General features: G+C 37.9%; 1 protein-coding gene and 1 pseudogene across 1 annotated transcript in view; one reads left to right on the plus strand and one right to left on the minus strand.

The window, feature by feature from the left end:
• Positions 1-19,845, plus strand: part of SLC35F2 (solute carrier family 35 member F2) — an 83,836-nt gene that overhangs the window by 15,680 nt on the left and 48,311 nt on the right. The gene's annotated exons all lie outside the window — the stretch shown is intronic.
• LOC100032504 (cobalamin trafficking protein CblD-like) lies at positions 13,868-14,588 on the minus strand (annotated as a pseudogene).

Genomic DNA, 19,845 nt, shown 5'->3' on the forward strand with positions numbered 1-19,845 from the left:
ATACTTGGATTCAGATCCACACTATCAATTACTATCTGTATGACCTTATTAATATAACATGAATATAATAAATTAATATCATTATGTATTATATTTTGTCATATATAGATTTGATAGTTTCTTTTAAATTTATTTTAATTTTTAACTTTATTTTAAAAATATAATTTTAATTTTATTTTTTAATAAATATTTTCCCATGGTTTTATGATTCATGTTCTCTCCCTCCCCTCTTCCATCCCTGCTCTCAGAGCTGACAAACAATTCCACTGGGTTATACATATATTATTACTCAGAATCTATTTTCATATTATATTATTCATTTTTGGAATAGAGTATAGATTTGATAGTTCGAAGGCCCCTTTCCACTCTAAATGTTTTCTGTGATTTTATCTATCCATTGACTCAGGGACAGGGAAGAGAAGGGAGGAAGAGATAAAGCAAAGATCTTGGGGAATTCATAGACTGGGTCATCAGCTCTCTGATTCTGTGGAGAGTTGATTCTGTTATGAGGATGAACAATTCAGGCTAATGAAGTGCAATAATTTAAAAGTCAATTTCTAGCTTTTCTAGTTTTAAAATTTAGACCTACTCAATGATGAAAAGCTGGAGAGTGTGGGATGACTCATGGACAAATGCCAATTATGCTTCTTCATCTCACTTCCATGGGCAGAATCACTGTTGGTGTTTCATGTGAATGCTTAGAAACAGATTGGGTATTGAAATAATCCTTCCTAGATAGATGGGAGATGATAACCACCTACCTAGGGACCTCTTCAGGGGCAGTAAAGCACAAAACCCCTTGGGCTCTAGGAAAGAAGTTTATTTTTTATGATAGGAGTAAAGGGGAAATGATAGGTAGGTTCCTAAAACTATAGATCTAATTTTCACCCAGCCTCTTTCATCTCAAGGTGAATTATTTTTTCTTCTTGAGAATTCACTCGAGCCATTCTAAATTCCTTATCTCTAACTAAGGCCCAGAAAACCCAGCTATCTGATTATCCTACTATACTAATTAGTATGGATTATCAAAAAAGATAATGAGGAAGGATTCAGAGATGTATTTGAGCCCTTATCTAAAGCCTGGAGTTGTTCCTAGGAATATACAGAGTCCCAGATGACCAAACCCAGGGGTTTTCCATCACCCAGTGGATTCCTGACTGATGGATCTCAGGCGGATGGTCTCTGTGCTTCAGGGAAAAAGCAGTATACTCCAAGACAAACTATCAAGCCCAGGAATCACTAACCTTTCCATAAGATTAGGATTTCCAATGGAAAATTGCCTTGGAAAGGCAGGAACTTGGAAGGAGGAGCAAAGATCCTCCTTCCAGTTCAGTCAAAGCCAGATCCAGAGAGAGTGACAGTTAAAAAAGTCAAACTTCTAAGATCCTTTTTTCCTTTCAGAATTCTCTTCCTTCCCAGGGCTTGTATCCAAATTCTCATCCTTTCCTCTTGAAGCCAGTTCATGAAATTTACTCTATCCCTTACTTCCTTCCTACAGTATATTAAATGGATGCATATCAGAAAATCTAGTTTGGGGTTGGGATGGGAGAGGAAAGCAACATTAATAATTGGTTAGGGCAAAAGTTTGTATTGTTGACTTGGTACCCCCAAAGAGAGGGTGGATTGATGGCTCACTGGATAGAACACTGGGCCTGGGGTCAGGAAGACTTGAATTAAAATTCAGCATCAGACACTTGCTAGCTGTGTGACCCTGGTTAAGTCATTTCACTTCTGTTTTCCTCAGTTTCCTCAACTGTAAAATGAGGACCCTAGAGAAGGAAATTACAAATTGCTCCACTACCTTTGCCAAGAAAACTCCATAAATGGCATCACAAAGAATTGGACATGACTAAACAACTTAACAGCAAAACCCCCAAAGAGATTCAAGGCAGTTTTAAAATTTGAGGCATTTGTTTTGATAATTTACACAGGAATTAATTTAGGTTTTGATGAAAAAGTTAGTTTCACAAAATTTCAACACAATTTACTGGCTATGTCAGTGATGTCTCAGATTTAATGAGATGGCAACTTGCCTAGCCCTGAAGAATGAGAGGGGCCTGACCTGCTCAGCTCTTACCCTCAGGAAATGGCTTTGTAAGACTTGAGTTGATGGATAGTCCTTTTGAGAAGTAGCCTGTGGGTGGTGGCCCATTCTGGGAACTTGGTTCCCAATTCCATTTCCAGTGAGGCATCTCATCTCATCTTGGCAGCAGTTGTCATTCCTTTTGCTGCAGGAACTCTGGAGAGTGAAATACACAAAGGTTAGTCAGAGAGAAGTTCCCCAAAGGGAATTTAAGCTGAAAGGAGGCAGCCCACCCATGTGACTGTTTGGGATGGTTGAGGTTAAGAATGTGGCTTCTCTATGACTTCCCATTCTGTGTAACTCTTTTTAATATGCAGGGTTTCATTGATCAGTAGAGGACTTCAGAAATCATCTAATCCAATTTCCTCATTTTAGATATGAGAAAATTCAGGCCAAAAAAGATCGACTTGCCTTAATTTCCATAGGTGGCAGATCTGGAATTTGAATTGAAACTTGATCCTCTGACTCCAGACCCAGCAGATTTTTGTGTTCTATTGTACTTCCTCCCTATATGAAGGAAAAAGGAATGACTGGGAGCAAATATTTTCTTTTCATTTTTCTTTCAATCAGGGTAGCACACAGGGTTGACATTTTTTGCCTTGAGGTTCACTGCTTTTTGTTGTTGTTGCAGTTATTGAACAAAATTTAATATCAGGTGACATCAGTTGAATCTATTATTGTTTCAAAGACTATTCCCTTAATGTAGCTACCTTTCCAACCAAGGTACTTAATTTAATTCAATATCAATTCCTTCTATTGCTAACTGAGAAATGTGATCAATGAGATGTTAATAATGATGTGACATGAATAAAAATAAATATTGTGTCCTATCTATCTGTCATCTATCTATCTCTAACAGAATAGCTGGCCCATATGCATCATTGAATGATAAATATTTGATCTAGGATCTGGTACATTGAAATTTCTAGTTTTTAAGTTCTTTTCCCAATTGTCTTCAGTCTCTCTTAATTGTGTTTTGAATTGTATTTTGAGTTCTTCCAAAGCCTGTATCCAATTTGCTGGATTTTCTGTTTTATTGCTTGGGTGTTCCCTCCTCCTTCTCTGTTCCATTTGTTCTTTGTTCATTGCCTGTATAGAAGCTATCAATTGTAATTTCTTTTTCCTTTTTCTGTTGTTTGCTCATATTTACCCCCTTCTTTACTTCCTGCAGTTCTCTGTGCTCTTGCTCCCCTCGTTTTTTTTTTGTTTGTTTGTTTGTTTTGGGTTTTGGGCTTTTCTGTCAGTCTTCCTTCTTGGAGTTTTGTCAGCAAATCTCTCAGTGCAGTCTATGGGGGAGGGGTATTGGAATTTGAGCTTCCCTGTCCTCTGGAAGCTTTGATTGTATTAAAGTCCAACAGTCTGTGGGGGAGGGGTGTTGGAGCTTGATCTTCCCTCCCCTCTGAAGACTTTTGATGGGATTAAGTCCAGCTGGGTTGGGCTGGATATGCCCTGAGGCCAAAAGGGGGGAGTGATATGGAGGGTCTCCACTGCTGCAACTAGGCTGACCACTCTGCGCTCCTCTAACTTCTTCCCCACCGCCTGTGTTCGAAGCTCTGAGCCTGGCACAGCTTTGCCCTCAAGGTGCTCCCTCCAGACCAGTGCCTTTGCCCGCTTAGAGGTTCCCGCTGCCGCTGGAGGCTTAGTGCTCTAGGTGGGGGAGGGGTCCTGGGACCTTCCTTCTTCCTCCCCTTAAACCCAAGTGTTCTCAAATTCTGGCTTTTGGGGGGGGGTGTACCTTCTAAATTGAGTCCAGCAGGAAGGTTCCTTGTTTCTCTCTTGCTGTTAGGTTTGATTTTCAGTCCCCTAGAAGCATTTAGTTTGTAATTCTTAAGGAAGGGTTTTCAGAGGTCTGAACTTTCGCTGCCTCTACGCCATCATCTTGACTCCCTCTGAAATTTCTACCTCTATAGCTAGACACCTACTCTTTCACTGTCTTACTTTCAAGAAGTATATTGGGCTAGAATTATATCTAAGTACCAAACTTTAAATAATGGTAGCTTAGGGCAGTGATGGGGAACCTTTAGGAGATGGGGTGCTGGGCCCCACCCCTAATCCCTCCCCCCAGAGACCAAGTAACATGACCCTTCCTCACACCGAGTGATGGTCATGCCCTTGCCACCCCCTACTCCCTTTACCACACACAGGGGAGGGAGAAAATGTTCCCATTGGGTTTTTGGATGGATGGAGGAATGTCCTCAGCAAGTATAGAGAGGGGGAGAGAAGTGGTCCAAGGGATCTACTTCCTCCAGCTCTGCCACCTTTGAGCTGCCCCCTTACTCACTGTGTGCTCCCATTGAGCTGTTGGCCAGGGGGGTGGGTGATATGAAAAAATGTCATCAGGTACAGTGGAGAGGGGGAGGGGAGCAGCTTCATCAGAGTCCCTCTGCATTTCTAGTAACAAACTCTGGGTGGGTGGGGGCAGCTGCGTGCCCTCTTTGGCACCCATGCCATAGGTTCACCATCACTAGTCTAGGGTGATGAAACTCTTTTAGGGGTTCTGTGAGATTTAAAATGGTTGAGGTCTTAAACTGTAGTGAATTAAAATGGTGGAAGATATAAATTGTGATAGATATAAGGGAGGGTGAGTAAATTTGACCGCAGAAAATATGTTTCACTACAGTGTCTTGGTTTTTAAATCGAATATAAGGTGGTCTCCAGGGAAATATTACCAATTATTCAGATACCCAAGTCAATTGGGTTTTATAGAGATTTTAATTAACAATACAATGAGTAATCAAAGAAAGAGAGAGAGAGTAAGAAAGGAATAAGTATGAAGGGCCTCAAGCCAATATGGCCTAGACCTGAGTCTTAAGAGAGAAATCAGTCAGTCAGTCTTTTAACACTCACCACAAGGTCTGCCTAAACAAGGATTCTAGTGACACCAGGCCAGCTCCATCTCAGCTGACTTCACCAGAGAGAGCTCCAGCCAGATACTATTTCAAAGGGCCTCTCTCCAGAGCCTCCAGAGGGACAGAGTCCCCTTAGAGGAGCTCCAGCGAGACCTCCTTAGAGATTGTCCTCCAAAAGCTTCTCTTCTCCAGAGCCTCTCTCAAGAGATTCTTCCCAAGCGATCCTCATCAGAGATCCTCCAAAAGGATTTCTCCAAAAGTATATATCCAAAAGGATTCTGCTTTTTCTTATATAGGGGTTTTTCTCCCATGTCACCTCCCCTAAGTCCCTACATCTACCAATCACTGTAGATGTTTTCCAAAGGACTGCCCATATAAATTCCTGCTAAGTCGACCAATCTCCTCAGTAAGTCTGAATCAGAAAAAATGCTGCTGTGTCGACCAAATCTCCTCAGTAAGTCTGAACGAGAGAAAACACAGCTGAGTCAACTAATCTCATCAAGAGAAAACTTGCCCGACCCTTTTAGGTACCTAGCATCCCATTGTATCAATTCTAAAAACAGGCCTGGCTCAAAGAACTCCTTGCCCCACCATAAGCATGGATCCAAGTACTTTCTTTGTTTAGCAATGAGTTTTCTCCCCTAAAGCAGTCTTAAGTACGGGTGGAGTAGAGGTCCTCCCATTTCTGATCCTGGCGAGTTCTCACATCAAAATGGGGAATGTTTCTCAGTAGGGAATTTGTTCCAATTAAGAATTCCCTGATGGGGAAATTTTTAACATTCACAAGTCTGAGAGATTTCAAGATTTACAGTTCAAAATAAAAGCTCTAGACACTTGAAATGAGGAAGGTAACAATGAGTTTATTCTTGACCAACTTATCTCTAAGCCAACAGCAGTATTATTATACAAAAGAGAATTATGACAAGTGAGCAACATTTGTCAAAGTGAATTATGAAGCACAATTTAGGGGATGTTACACTAAAGTAGTGTTTGCCATAAACTGTAACATTTAAAAGAGTTGTTGGCATAAACTGTCACTGCAAAAATATGGTTTCAAGGCAGTGTCTTGAGTTAAATCAAATATAAAGTGGTCGCCAGGGAAAAATTTCCAAATACGAAATATACCCAAGTCAGCTGGGTTTTATGGAGATTTTAATTAATACAAATTAAGGAATTAATGAAAGGGAGAGAGAGAGAGTAAGAGGAAATAAGCAGAAAAGGGCTAGGCCAGCCTAGGCCAGCCTAGACCAAAGCCTTAAGAGAGAGATCAGTCAGTCTTTTATCAACTCACCTCAAGATCCTTTCAAGCAAAACTCTAGTGGTCAGAGAGACCCAGCTACTCCAACTAGTCTGAGCTCCAATTCAGCTCTGGCAAACTGAATTTCCAGAGGCCTTTTCTGACCTCCTTTTAAAGAGAATTTTCTCCTATGTCACCTCCCCTAAGTTCTCACATCTACCAATCACAGTAGACGTTTTCCAAAGGACAGACCATTCTTAATTCACACCCGAGTAGACTAAACTTTTGAGTAATTCACACCTGAGTAGACTAAAACCTCACACCTCTTTTGTTAAGGCTTGTCCCTTACAAGTTTGCAAGTTGCCTGACCTTCATAGGTACTTAGCACCTTCCTAAAAATAGACTTAGCTTAAGGCTTTTGCTTCACTGTAAGTAACTTTATCTTCCCCTAAAGTATGCTTAAGTATGGGTGGAGTAGAGTTCCCACATTCCTGACTAAGTCCCTTTATTATTTAAAATGGTCTTAACCAAGTGTTCTGAAATAGGGTCTGAGAATTTTTAAGATTCACAGGGAGTTAAGCAGGTTAGAGTAGAAAGCCATATACATAAGAGTAAATGACCTGTTCAACTTGTTAGTTAGATAAAATCTCAATTAACCAAGGGGAGAAAGATTTCATAAGGGAAGTCAGCTTCTAGCAGCCCTCTGGTTGCAGGACCTGAAAGTCAAGGGAAATGTTGAGGTGGGAGGGTGGTAGTTCCCACATGTTTATGGATCCATTTATCTGTTCAATTGTTCTCTCTCATATTTCACTGTCTCTGCTCAGACTCACCACACATACATTAGTATCATAGGTGCAAAGGTCTCTCAACCAAGCAACAGTCAGGCTTCTCTCTACAAAGTATCCAGGATCCATGGTATATCCATCCTACCCTTCTGAGTGGGGGTGTGATGTTACGATGAAATAACATCTCGTTCTTACTGATTGATGTTCCTAAATAAATTAATCCCTTAATAAATCATGACATATGAGTGAAATAATATTTTCATATAATAGCATGCTATTATACTATTATAATTATAATATATTAATAAATTAATATCTTAATATCCTACTGTTTCAGACAAATATTTTAGACTAGAATGCTAATGCCAGTTGCATTAGCCTTGAGGTTTCCACATTGAGAGTTCCTTTAAAAAGTCATATTTTTGTTCTATACCAAAAAGGAATTAAAATGGTAGTTTAAAAATCAGCTATGATAAGTGAAGAAGCTGAAAGGCTGGGCAGGGACAGATATTATTTTTATCCTTTGTATAGTCTTTCCTACTTTTTAATTATTAGGAAGTTTCTCCAGATATGAAACCTAAATTTGTTTCTTTGCAGCTTCTGCTGTTTCCACTAGGGCCAAATACAACAAATTAGCTCTTCTAAAATGATGGGTCTTCAAATACTTGAACATAACTATTATCTTTAAGCCTTCTCTTCTCCTGGCTAAAGACCCCTAATTTCTTCCACCAATGTTTGTGTAGTATAGCCTCAAGACTAGATGTTCTCTAGCTTATCAATGACCTTCCTCAACTGTGTTGTACTACAGATGTGCTGGTCTGACCAGGGCAGAATTCAGTTAGACTCTTAGTTCCTTATTCATGGAAATTGTCTCTTATTTTATTTAAAAACTCTTCTTCCCCCCTAGAATTGACACTTAAGTATCAGTTCCAAGGCAGAAGAGCAGTGAGGATTAGGTAATTGAAATGAAGTAATTTGCCCACAGTCAAGGAAGTAACTGAGTCTGGATTTGAACCTAGGACCTCCTATCACCAGGCCAGTGCTCTATCCACTGTGCTATCTAGCTGCCCCTGTCTCTTATTTTAGCAAAAGACTGTATTTGCCTTTTTTGGCTGCCACATAGTAGGATCACAGTTTTCAAGCCAGAAGGTCTTGAGCTTAGAGGTCATCTAGTTCAACCTCCCCCTTATTTTACAGATGAAAAGCTAAGAGGTAAGTGATTTGTCCAAGATCACAAAAGTTGTAAGTGACAGAGACAGCTTTGAATCCAGTCATTTGACTCCAAAGCCAGTGTCCTTTCCATTTTACAGTGCTTTTTTTCTATTACCCTGCCTTATATTACAGTCCTTTAGACCACCGAATCTTTCTCAGGCAAATTGCTGTCTATCCATGCCTCTCCTATCTTGTTCATTTAAGTTGAGTTTTTTGAATGCAAGTGTAAGATTTTGCATTTGCTATTGCTAGATTTCATTTTATTATATTTAGTACACTATTCTGGCCTATCGAAATATCTTTGGATTCTGACTCTTGTCATCCAGTGTATTAACTACCCTTCCTTCTCTGTATCTAAAGCAAATTTGATCATCATGACATTTTTTCTTTATCTAAGTCACTGATACTTTTAAATAGCACAGGGCCAAGTACAGATCCCTGGGGCATTCTACTGGAGACCCCTGGCCCAAAGCGATGATGCTGAACTGTCTACTTTTTGAGTCTGGCTATTCAACCAGTTCCATCCAATTGCATCATTGTTTCGCCCACCTGTCCACATTTTTCCATATTAATAGTATGAGATATATAAAATACTTGAAAGCTGTAAGGAATATCATTAATTCTTTTGAGTAAATACTAGACATGGTATTAGTGGTTAATAGTTGCTAATCACATCTGGCAAGCAGAGATAGATTACTTCCACTAAATTGTCCAGGAAGATTTTCGTGTAGCCAAATCCAGGAAGCAAACTTTTTAGGATGGGCATATGACAACTATTTCTTGCCATTGGAAAAGTATAAAACACTTTAGTACTTATAACAGGGCTAGGCTACTTCCACAGGCATTTATTACATCATATATTATCAAAGCTATAAAGTCTAGGAATAAAAAAAGAAAGTCTTTTAGGACCTTGACAAACTTCTCTATTAAATTATTTCCCATTGGCCCCAGGCTTTGTCCTTCTTAATTAATCCTTTATACTTTTAAATAGCTGTCAGTGACTTAAATTTCTATGTTTTATAGAAGATGGTGTGCTTTGGTAGATTGGAAAATATTTATTGACTTGTAATGTGTTGGAGATATATTTAGCTGAATGAAAAATGCTGTGTAAATGCAGTGTAATTATATAATAACTCATTACCTAAAAAGTCAATTTATTTTTCTTTTCATTCCTTAAAATACACCTTACCTTCTATCTTAGAATCATTTCTATGTATTGGTTCCAAGGCAGAAGAGTGGTAAGGGCTAGGCAACGGGGGTTAAGTGACTTGCCCAGGGTTACAAAGCTAGGAAGTGTCTGCAGCCAGATTTGAACCCAGGACCTCCCATCTCTAGGCCTGGCTCTCTATCCACTAAGTCACCAAACTGGCCCCAAAAGGCAATTTCTTAAAATAAATTACAGTACTTAGATAATACTTAAAAGCTCAGATAAGTCTTAAATGCCAAGATCTGAGATAAATGAAGCAATTTCAAGGCTAGACATGACAAAGAAGTTTATTCCTTCAAACTTGGCTTTAAACTAAATCTTTCATCAATTATACAATGAAATGAAAAAAGACTTATCTAAATATAAAATGATGTAGTTGGACTACATATAATTTCCAAGATTTCTTTTGTCTATGATCCTATTTTAATAAACTAATTTGGATAGGTTCATGAACATGAACCTGATAGACATATAATAGTTTTACTGGTATTGGGTGATTATCAACATCCTGTCAGTGTGGTTAAGAGATTATACTCAAACAGTATTGAAACTCTGGGCAGAAAAAAGTGGGGGATAAAAAAGAGAAAAAATGGGCATTGCATCTGGTTTCAGTACTAACATTATGTCTGAAGAACAAAGAAAAGTCTTTTTTTAATATTGCTTCAGTTGAACAACACCCTTTTAAGGAAGAGTATGCCTCCCACAAAGTGTTGATGGTGATGAAATGTTTGTACATTTTTTCTTGCTTTCTCTGAAGTAACTTTCCCTGTGTTAAAGCTAATTGATGTTAAATGCCTAAATAGAGCCTGAGGAAGAGTCACACTGGAACTGAAGCTGATATCAGTAAAGGAAAACCTGCCCTAAATGCCTCAGGGTACCCAAAGAGAAGATTTTTAAGTTTTAGAAAAGTGAGTCAGAGTATGTTCAGTATAGTATAATGTGACTGACTAGGTTACAGTGATGGTAAACCTATGGCACACAGAGCACTTTCTGTGGGCACTTGATCATCTACCTCTCACTCCTCAGTTTATTATTAGAAAGGCAGAGGGACTTGGGTGGAGCTGCTCCTCTCCCCCTCTCCACCATGCCTGATGACATTTCTTCACATCTCCCTTCTCTGCCTAGCAGCCCAATGGAAGTGTACGGGGGGGTAAGGTGGGTAGCTCACAAGTGGCAGAGCTGGAAGAGAGCAGAGGGCTTGGGCCATTCTCTTCCCCCTCTTTACACTCACTGAGGACATTCCTCATTTCATCCACCCCTCCACCCAACAGCCTAATGTGAGCTCCTTCTCCCTCCCCTGTATATGTGTGTGTGTGTGTGTGTGTGTGTGTGCCATATTCAGCATGTGGTGGTGGGGAGGGCATGGCACTTCATCTCTAAAAGGTTTGACATCACTAGACTAGGAGGAAAAAGAAAGAAAAAGAAGGAAGGAAATGTCAAAGAGGCATGCATGCAAAGGACATCTTCTGTCAGGCAAGTGAACATTCCTTTTGGAATGTTACCGGGAAAACAGTTGGAGTCAAGCCAACGGTGAACTGGGATTCTGAGATTTTGGGCTGCTAGTGGCTGATTGACAGAAGAAGAAAGAAGAGAGACAGTTGTCCTTATATCTCTATGATTGATGTTGTTTCACAATTGTGGCAGAATTGCCATTTCCCTTAATATCCTCCTAACCCTCATATTAGAGAATAAGGGAATCCTATCCCTCTTACCTTATCCTCCATCCTTTTCTGTCTTCCCCAATAAAACCCTTAGTTGAGTTAAAGAAGAGAAAAGAGTATTTTCTCTATAAAGTATCATAATTCACACTGAGTGATAAGAAGGGAAAGAAGGGGGAGGGGAAATTGAAAGGCTTCTGAAGAGGGGAGGAAGGGAGGCTGAAAGAGGGAGGAAATGGGTGGAAGAGGGAGGAGGGTAGGCAAACATTGATTCATTAGTTATCCAGAATCCATCAAATATACACCCTCAGAATTACTATCTATTACAGAAAGAAGAAAGAAGAAAGATAGATAGATAGACAGTCAGACAGATACCCTTTTAGGCAGTTCCAAGGAAGGATACTATATAAATCTGTAGTACGGTTTGTCATTGCACTTCAGCCCTAATAAAACTATTTCATCAATTCATCTATCCAAGTCCTGCCCTTTCCTCCACATTCAGCTCAGTAAATTGTCTTTCCTTCATGATGCCTTTCAGCTTCATTCTAGAATACAATGATCTCTTCTGTCTATGTTCTTGCTGTATTAAACCTCATCTCTTCTGGCACTTCCCTGATTCTTTTAGAATTGATTCTTTTAGAAGTAGGGAGTACTTAATGAGCCTCCATTATACCCATCCTCTACCAGTGCAGTCTGGAACTTTTGTAAGGGAAAGTAGGTGCTAGAGTTCAGTGAAGTCTTTAATGTTGCAACTTATTTGCAACAGTTCCTACTACTTTTTATAAACATATATATCTTTTTGGCATGTCTGACTACTATTTCCTAAAGGAATTTTAATCTTTAATAATAATATAATAAATTATTAAAATGTACATAGGCTAGATACTATGCTAAACATTTTACAAGCATGATTTCATTTGATCCTGACAACAACCCTGGGAAGTAGATGCTATCCCCATTTTATAGATGAGAAAACTGAGGCAAACAGAGGTTGACTTGTCCAGGGTCATATAGCCAGTAAGTATCCGAAGTCAGATGTGAACTCAGTTCTTCCTAACTCTGGGTCTGGCTTTCTATCTACTATACCACCTAAAAAAGGAACCAGATTGGTGGCAGTTGAGGGGATCCCTTCTTCTAGGTCCAGAAATTCATCTACCAGTCTTTTCTTATCATTTACTGATTTTTGGGGGCTTGTATAGATATTATATCCAAATAGGTAAGTGAGTCTATAACTCAGTGTAGTCTCTTTCTTCTGTGTACAAATTAGGCCCCAGTTCCCATTTATAGTGCCTCCCTTTTATTTTTTTAAATAATGTTTCTTTTATTTCTTTTTTTAAAAACTTCCATCGTTACATAATTCTTGTTGTCTTCCTCCCCTCTTCTCTCCTTCCTCCAAGAGTTGACAAGTAATTTCACTAGGTTATACATATTTGATCACTCAAATCCTATGTCCCATATTATTCATTTTTTTAATAGAGTAATCTTTTAAAACCAAAATCTCAAATCATATACCCATATAAACAAATGATAAATCATATGTTTTCATCTGCATTTCTGCTCCCACAATTCTTTCTCCAGATGTGGATAGCATTTTTCCTCATAAATCCCTCAGCATTGTCCTGGATTACTACATTGTTTTTAGTAGCAGTCAATCACATTTGATCATCCCACAATGTTTCAGTAACTGTATATGATGTTCTCCTGGTTCTGCTTTTTTCACTTCATATCAGTTCATGTAGGTCTTTCCAGTTCATATAAAAATCAAGCAGTTCATCATTCCTTATAGTACAATAGTATTCCATCACTGTCATATACCACAATTTGTTCAACTATTCCCCAACTGAGGGACACCCCCTCATTTTCCAATTCTTCCACCACAAAAAGCACAGCCATACATATTTTTATGCAAACAGAACCTTTCCCATTTAAAAAAATCTCTTTGGGATATAAACCTGGGAGTGGTACTTTTTTTTTTTGCTTTTCTGGTATAAGTTACTTATTTTCATGGTAGTTATTGGCAAAAGGATTAGTCTTCAAGTTTACATTGTAAAATATAAATTCTGTCATTGACTGAGGTATTCTGTAACATGTAGAAGTTTCAGTTTATCATTGGATCACAAAAATAGATTTGGCAAATGAAAGAAATAAAAATTTGTTTCTAATAAATAAATGTGTTTACATTCTGACACATTTTTTTTTAATCCAAGGCCTAAGACATCTTAGGTTAAATACTGATGTTGATGTATGCACCTTGATACAATTATCTATAGAATGTGAAAATGAGGAAAATACCAAAATCCTAAAATTTTTAAATTTGAAGAAGACCATCTTAAAAATGTGGCAAAAAGTACTGCTTTCCAATAAACTAGAAGACTCAATCTGAATCTAAATATCACAACTATAATTTACAAAAACTGTGTAACTTGATAAGATTTACATAGGTCCGAATTAAAAATCATTTAGAATTGAAGTTGATACATCACAATAGGAAAAGAAATTTCTTCATCTTCTTAACCTGTGATTTATTTTTGGAAGGATGTATGTAAAACTGAAAATTTCAAATATAAAGGAGAAACAACTAAAACTCTCACTCCATAAACAAATGATATAGGATCAAGACCTGGATCTATATTAATTACTGCTTTTATACAATATAGAGAGTTAGCATGTATTAAACAAAAATACAAAGAGTGGACATTTGCCATTTAAAAAAAATCTCATAAATCACATAAGTTTTAGGTGCTGAAATAAATAATATTTTACCTAGAAATGAGTATTTTAAAAAATGAAGACTTTTTGACAGTGTTTTTAGACAAAATGTCAAGTAGAAATACAGCTTCCACCTAGTTTCTACTTAATTTCTTCATAATTCTACTGTCAGGTGTGGCATTAGTGAAGATACTTCCAACAACCACATGTGTACCCCAAAGACTATGGCGAATCACTTTGCAGCAACCAAGATCATCAACAGAGAATCCTAAATGTTGATATTGCTCATCTGTTTCAAAAAGAGTATTGCTTGTATATGGTCCAAAAAATGCCAATCCAGATGATGGATCAATAAAGTCAGCCCAATAGCCTTCAGTACGCAAATCATAGCACCGTTATGCTTTAGCACCAGTTATGAACTTTTCTAACAGCATTTATCTTTCATCTTCAAGCTCCTCACTCCACGTGGTCATATCATTTTTGGTTTTCTGTGTTATAGTTTGCCAGAATTCACTTCTGGAAACATTGATTCAAAATCTTTTTGAAGTAGTTCTGGGCATGTCTGGAGTATACATTCTACTTTGGCATTTTCAAAATAACTTTCTGCTTTGTTAATTTCCTGTTGTTCCACAGGTACATCACTTCCCTCAAATTCGTTTACATATTGTGCTATCACAAATTAATGCCTTTCACTTGATAAAGGCTCTGCTAAGACATCAGGCAAAGTTCAATGAACTGGATTTTTCTTCTGCAAAGCTGCCCCATTGACGTGACAATCAAAACCTGTTTCCAGGGAGCTTAAATCTTTGATCCTGGGGTCCAAATGGTCCCATTGTTTCATCTGGCCACACAGTGGCCACAGGAAGAAGATAACAAAATAATGTTTTCCTTTTTCTCCCCTGTCCTAAAAGGCAAGTTCTTCCTGTCTCAGTAGCCAGCTGCAGCCAGAGGTGGAGCCCCACTTTTAGGCCTCCGACATACATTCTTTTAAAGCCTTTTGGGCATAATTCCAAATTGCCTTCCAGAATGGTTGGATCAATTCACAACTCCACCAGCAAGGCATTATTGTCCCAATTTTGCTACATTCCCTTCAACATTTATAATTTTATTTTACTCTCATACTCGTATGAGAAAATAAATGAATAAAAGTAGAGTAGAATGGTGGAGAGCATTTGGATAGTGATCAATAGAGGCAGGAACAGAAAATATTTTTCTCAGAGTATACTATAGATCAACTGGACATGAAGAGAAAATAAACAAAAAACTTGAGAAACAAATCATAAGCCTGGTACAGTGGCATAAAGTAATAGGGGATTTATGTTCTCCAGATACCTATTGGAGAAGACGAAGAAGGCAATTTCATTGTTTAAAACAGTGTTTTTGTCTAGATAAAAAATATTTAACATGATGTGTTGGTAAAATATGTAGAGAGAAAAACACCATGTTATTTTTGATGATTTCATTTTCATAGGAAATGTGAGAAACATTCAGGGTGCCTTGTATGACATAAAGATAATTACTGGAAAAAATGCTTCATTGGTTCATATATTAAATAAAATTGGGCTAGCCTTTGGGCATCTTATGTAACTTTTTAATATTTGCTGTTTTTTCTTTTTTATTGTTGTAAACTTGACAGACATCAAGGGAGTTCATTTCTTTCTATTGTAACAGTTAAAATTTAGGGGAGACTGAGGCAGGTAGAAATTAGTTTCTCTCTACAAGGAGTATTATATCTTTTGAGGTTTATTAAAAGTTAAGGATTAAAAGAAAATACAGGATAAGGAAAACATGCCTAGGCCAGGGAGGCCTAGACAAGACCTCACCTACATTATGGAAAGAGCCATGTCTGCCCCAGAATGGAAGTCCAAAAAGAGCCCTCAAAAGCCTTTGCAATCAGCTTAAGTACCTTCTTGATCTTGCCCACCTCAGAATTCTGTGAGATTACAAAGCATTTTGGGGAAGTGGAGCAAGGACTTTTGAGGATTGAAGTCCAGAGTTCAAATCTCAATTTTAAAACCTCCGTTTGATCCTCTGGGAAGAAATCCTTCCCCAAAGGATCATAAAAACATAATCAATTTAAAGATTACAATACTTTGAGTATAAGAAAAAAACCCAAAACCAATAATTGCTGGATGCATTGACAAAAAGCCAGTTAGGGGGCAGTCCCCTTTGGCATAAAAGTATACATACAAATAAATGTTCAATCAACCACACCCAAAGTTCAATTTTGTGCAGCTTCTGGTCTGGAGGCTTCTTCATGGTGGCTTCTCCAACAGTTCAGTTCTGGATTCAGAGAGGTAGCATCTTCTTTACCTAAAATTCTTCTCAAAAGGAATTTAAACTTTGCAATTTAAATAATAATATTTTTTACATCCTCCCCCCCCCCCCCCATTAAGAGGGTGATTGACAAATACAGAATCACTTAAGGATGCATGGCTGAGTTATGAGTTATATGAACCAATTGGTAAGAGATATTAAAAAGACATCAGAAAAATCCAAATAAAAAAGAAAAATTTCTGGATGAAAATATAGACTGTCAAAGTCTTATGTGTAAAAATTCCAAGTAAAGAAAAATAAATCTATAACAGGTCCTTGAATCAGGGCCCAATCAAAATGATCTAAGCAATGATGCATTTACCCAGTCAATAGCCAGGACTACAGAAAAGTACCACACTATGAGAGGCAGAAAAGGGGACCAGATTATAGGAGCCAAGGTTTTGGGGATACTCGTCTGTGAGTATTTTCAGAGTGAGTGTGGACACAAGGAAAGCCTATGTCTTAACACATGTTAAACATAGTAACCTCGAGTCTTCACACTAGGTTCAAGACCTTTGTATTGGCCTAGAAGTGCATCAATCCATCCTGGATTGGGTTTTCTTTGGCTCTGTGCAACGGCTCTAGTGTGTATATCTTGTCTTGGAATCAGACAAAATCATTAAGCAAAGTCCCATAATTTATTTAAATAATTAGTGGCATTGTTTTTATAGTCTCTAGCTTTTTAGGGCATGCATTGGCAAATGTATTTCAAACTTATATTACTGAAAAGTCAAAAAGTTAAAGAAAATCTTAATGCTGGTGACATGTGCTTCAAATATAAAAAAGAGAAAAAAAAACAAATAGTATATTGCACATGGAAGAAAAATATAATAAAAGTCTTTAAAAAATTCCAAAATATAGCTTATAATCATTGACATACTGTATCAGCTAAGAAAATAAAGATTACAAGGTTTTCTCACCAAAAATGAAATTCATTTCCTCTTTGTATCTGGCCATGATCACTGTGAGTAGAAGGCAAATGAATTGAATAGTAGTACAAATATGTAGTATCAATATCCCCAAAATTCTCAATAGCCCAATTAATTACAATAGCAAACAAACACACTTTCACATTTCACATAAGTTGTATGACATTTAAAAGCCTATGAATTGATGGATATTTGTCACAAGTTTTTACAAACGTAGCAATCTTTCAACCTTGGTGATAAACATATTTTTAAAACATAGTAAAATTCATCTTGGGTTTAGAACATAATCAAGAAATCTATATATCATTCTGGTGCAAGTAAAATAGTGAGTTGAAGAGCATAAATAAAGGGGTGCTCCTTTTTTGGAGGCTTTTTTAAGGGATACAAATGCCCTGAGATTAACTGCCCAACTTCCATCCACATGTGGGAAGGTTGGGGTTTATAAAATGTATTTCACTTCAGCTACTAGAATGGCCTTACCTTGTGGTAGGGGCAGGCAAAAATAACCAGAGATTGTTAAAAAAAATTACAAAAATCATATTTTAAAAACCCATTAAATCATTTGAAATATTTAGCATGTTAAATTTTCCAAAGTTCTTATACAATTGTAACCAGTTCTGAAGTCCATCTATCCTCAGCAAAATAGAAAAAAGCTGTTTTTTTAAAATATGGGCTTAATTACAATAAGATTTGTTCAGCACAGTTATAGGGGAAAAAACAATAGAATTTTAAAACTCAGTACATTCAAAATAAATTCAATCAACCTTCAGTGTAAGAGAATAATATTGAATCCAGTAACATATGAATTTAACATCACAAAGTTAAGCCTTAAACAAAACAATCAGGAAAAATACTATAGAATACAGAGATTTTTTATAAACCATTGGAGTCTGAAATGCCTTAGAATATAGCCTTTAGTCTCTTCAAAGTTCCTTGGGTGGTTTTTTTTTTTAATTATTAATTATCCATTTAAATGCCTATTGTCCAAAGGCAGAGTGGTAAGGGCTAAGCAATGGGGTCTGAGTGATCTGCTTGATGCCCCACAGCTGGGGAGTATCTGAGGCCAGATTTTAACCCAGGACCACATGTCTTTATGTCTGGCTCTCAGTCTGTTGAGCCACCCAGCTGCCCCTCCAAAGTTGAATCTTTGGACTGAGTCTGCTCCCTGACAGGCAGGTGAAGTCAATGAAATTACCAGAAGAGTCAAAAGGTATCCTTTTAAACAGCCTGTTGCTATTAAGTTTCTGTTTGAAAAATCTGTTTCTTCTCCTCTCCCTTTCTCTGAACCCTCTGTGGTCAATACCCCAATCCACATGGAGGCTTAGCCTAAGGGAAAATTGCCCATTCTCCTTTCCCTCTCATCTCTCCCCTCTGCCCACGTGGCCAAGACTGTTACCAGCTGGACGCAATGAGTCCTCAGCAATCTGCCTCAAGGATCTGGGTGATGAGCCGTCTGGGTCGGAGGCCAGACGGGCGAGAGACAGACCGCGGGGGTGGGTAGAGCCGGGGACCCCAGCGCAGACAAGCAGGGCCGGGAGCTCTGGCACCGGGTGAGAGGCCAGGAGCAGAAGCAGGAGCTGGAGAGGGCTGCAGGCCGGAGCTGATCAAGATGGTTTTCTAAAGAGCATCTTGGAGAAATGTGGTTTTAAAAAAATCATTATCTAGGCTAAAAAATTTGAGAAGTTCTCATCCAATCTAGTGGTCGCCATCTGTAACAGTTAAAATTTAGGGGAGACTGAGGCAGGTAGAAATTAGTTTCTCTCTACAAGGAGTATTATATTTTTTGAAGTTTATTAAAAGTTAAGGATTAAAAGAAAATACAGGATAAGGAAAACATGCCTAGGCCAGGGAGGCCTAGACAAGACCTCACCTACATTATGGAAAGAGCCATGTCTGCCCCAGAATGGAAGTCCAAAAAGAGCCCTCAAAAGCCTTTGCAATCAGCTTAAGTACCTTCTCGATCTCGCCCACCTCAGAATTCCGTGAGATTACAAAGCATTTTGGGGAAGTGGAGCAAGGACTTGTGGGGATTGAAGTCCAGAGTTCAAATCTCAATTTTACACTATACACAAACAGAAAAGGATTGTATGTGAAATCATGGATCTCTATAATTTCAATTATGTTTAAAATGCTTTCATCTCAACAACCTTGTTCCATCTAATAGGTCAATGATAGGTTGATATATTCATCCCTGTAATACACATAAAAAAGTGAGACTTGAAGAGATGAATCTCTATTATGCTAGCTTGTTTTTTTTAAATTTATTTTAATTTTTTTTTACACTGGTGAATGTTTACTTTCTGAAATGCTTATTTTCTAATACAGGTAGAATCACAGATCATATCTTAGAAGAAAAATCACTGACCATCTTGTCTGGTTTGGCTGTCCTAATGGCAAAGTACAGAGAGTACTGGGATAGGGAGAAAAACAGGATGGCTTCATTATTCTAATTTTTAATCTTCCAAAGGAAGTGACTTTTAAGAAATAGATATTTTTGTTGTACAACAGGGTACACTTTAATCCCATAATAGAAGTGAAACTGCCCAATGTCATGACTGGTTGGTCAAGGCTATCATAGCTTGTCCTTGCTCCGGTGGCAATCTGGGGGAGTGTACTTCTCTTCCTTCATTAGCTTCTCCTTCCACTTCATGAGCTATCCCAAGCATACTATCATTTTCTGCCTTTGCAAACATTCAATGAAATCTTCATATTCCAGTTTGCATTCTGTCTTGATTCAGGTCATACCAATTCCATGGGCACCCTCAATGAATTTTTTCTCAAGAAATGGCATTGGGCTGGCATCTTGTAAAGTTGTTCAGCACTCATAATTATCAACCATTTGTCAATATTGAGGCCCAAA

The sequence above is a fragment of the Monodelphis domestica genome, chromosome 4 (genome assembly GCF_027887165.1).
Source record: "Monodelphis domestica isolate mMonDom1 chromosome 4, mMonDom1.pri, whole genome shotgun sequence".
Taxonomy (NCBI): domain Eukaryota; kingdom Metazoa; phylum Chordata; class Mammalia; order Didelphimorphia; family Didelphidae; genus Monodelphis; species Monodelphis domestica.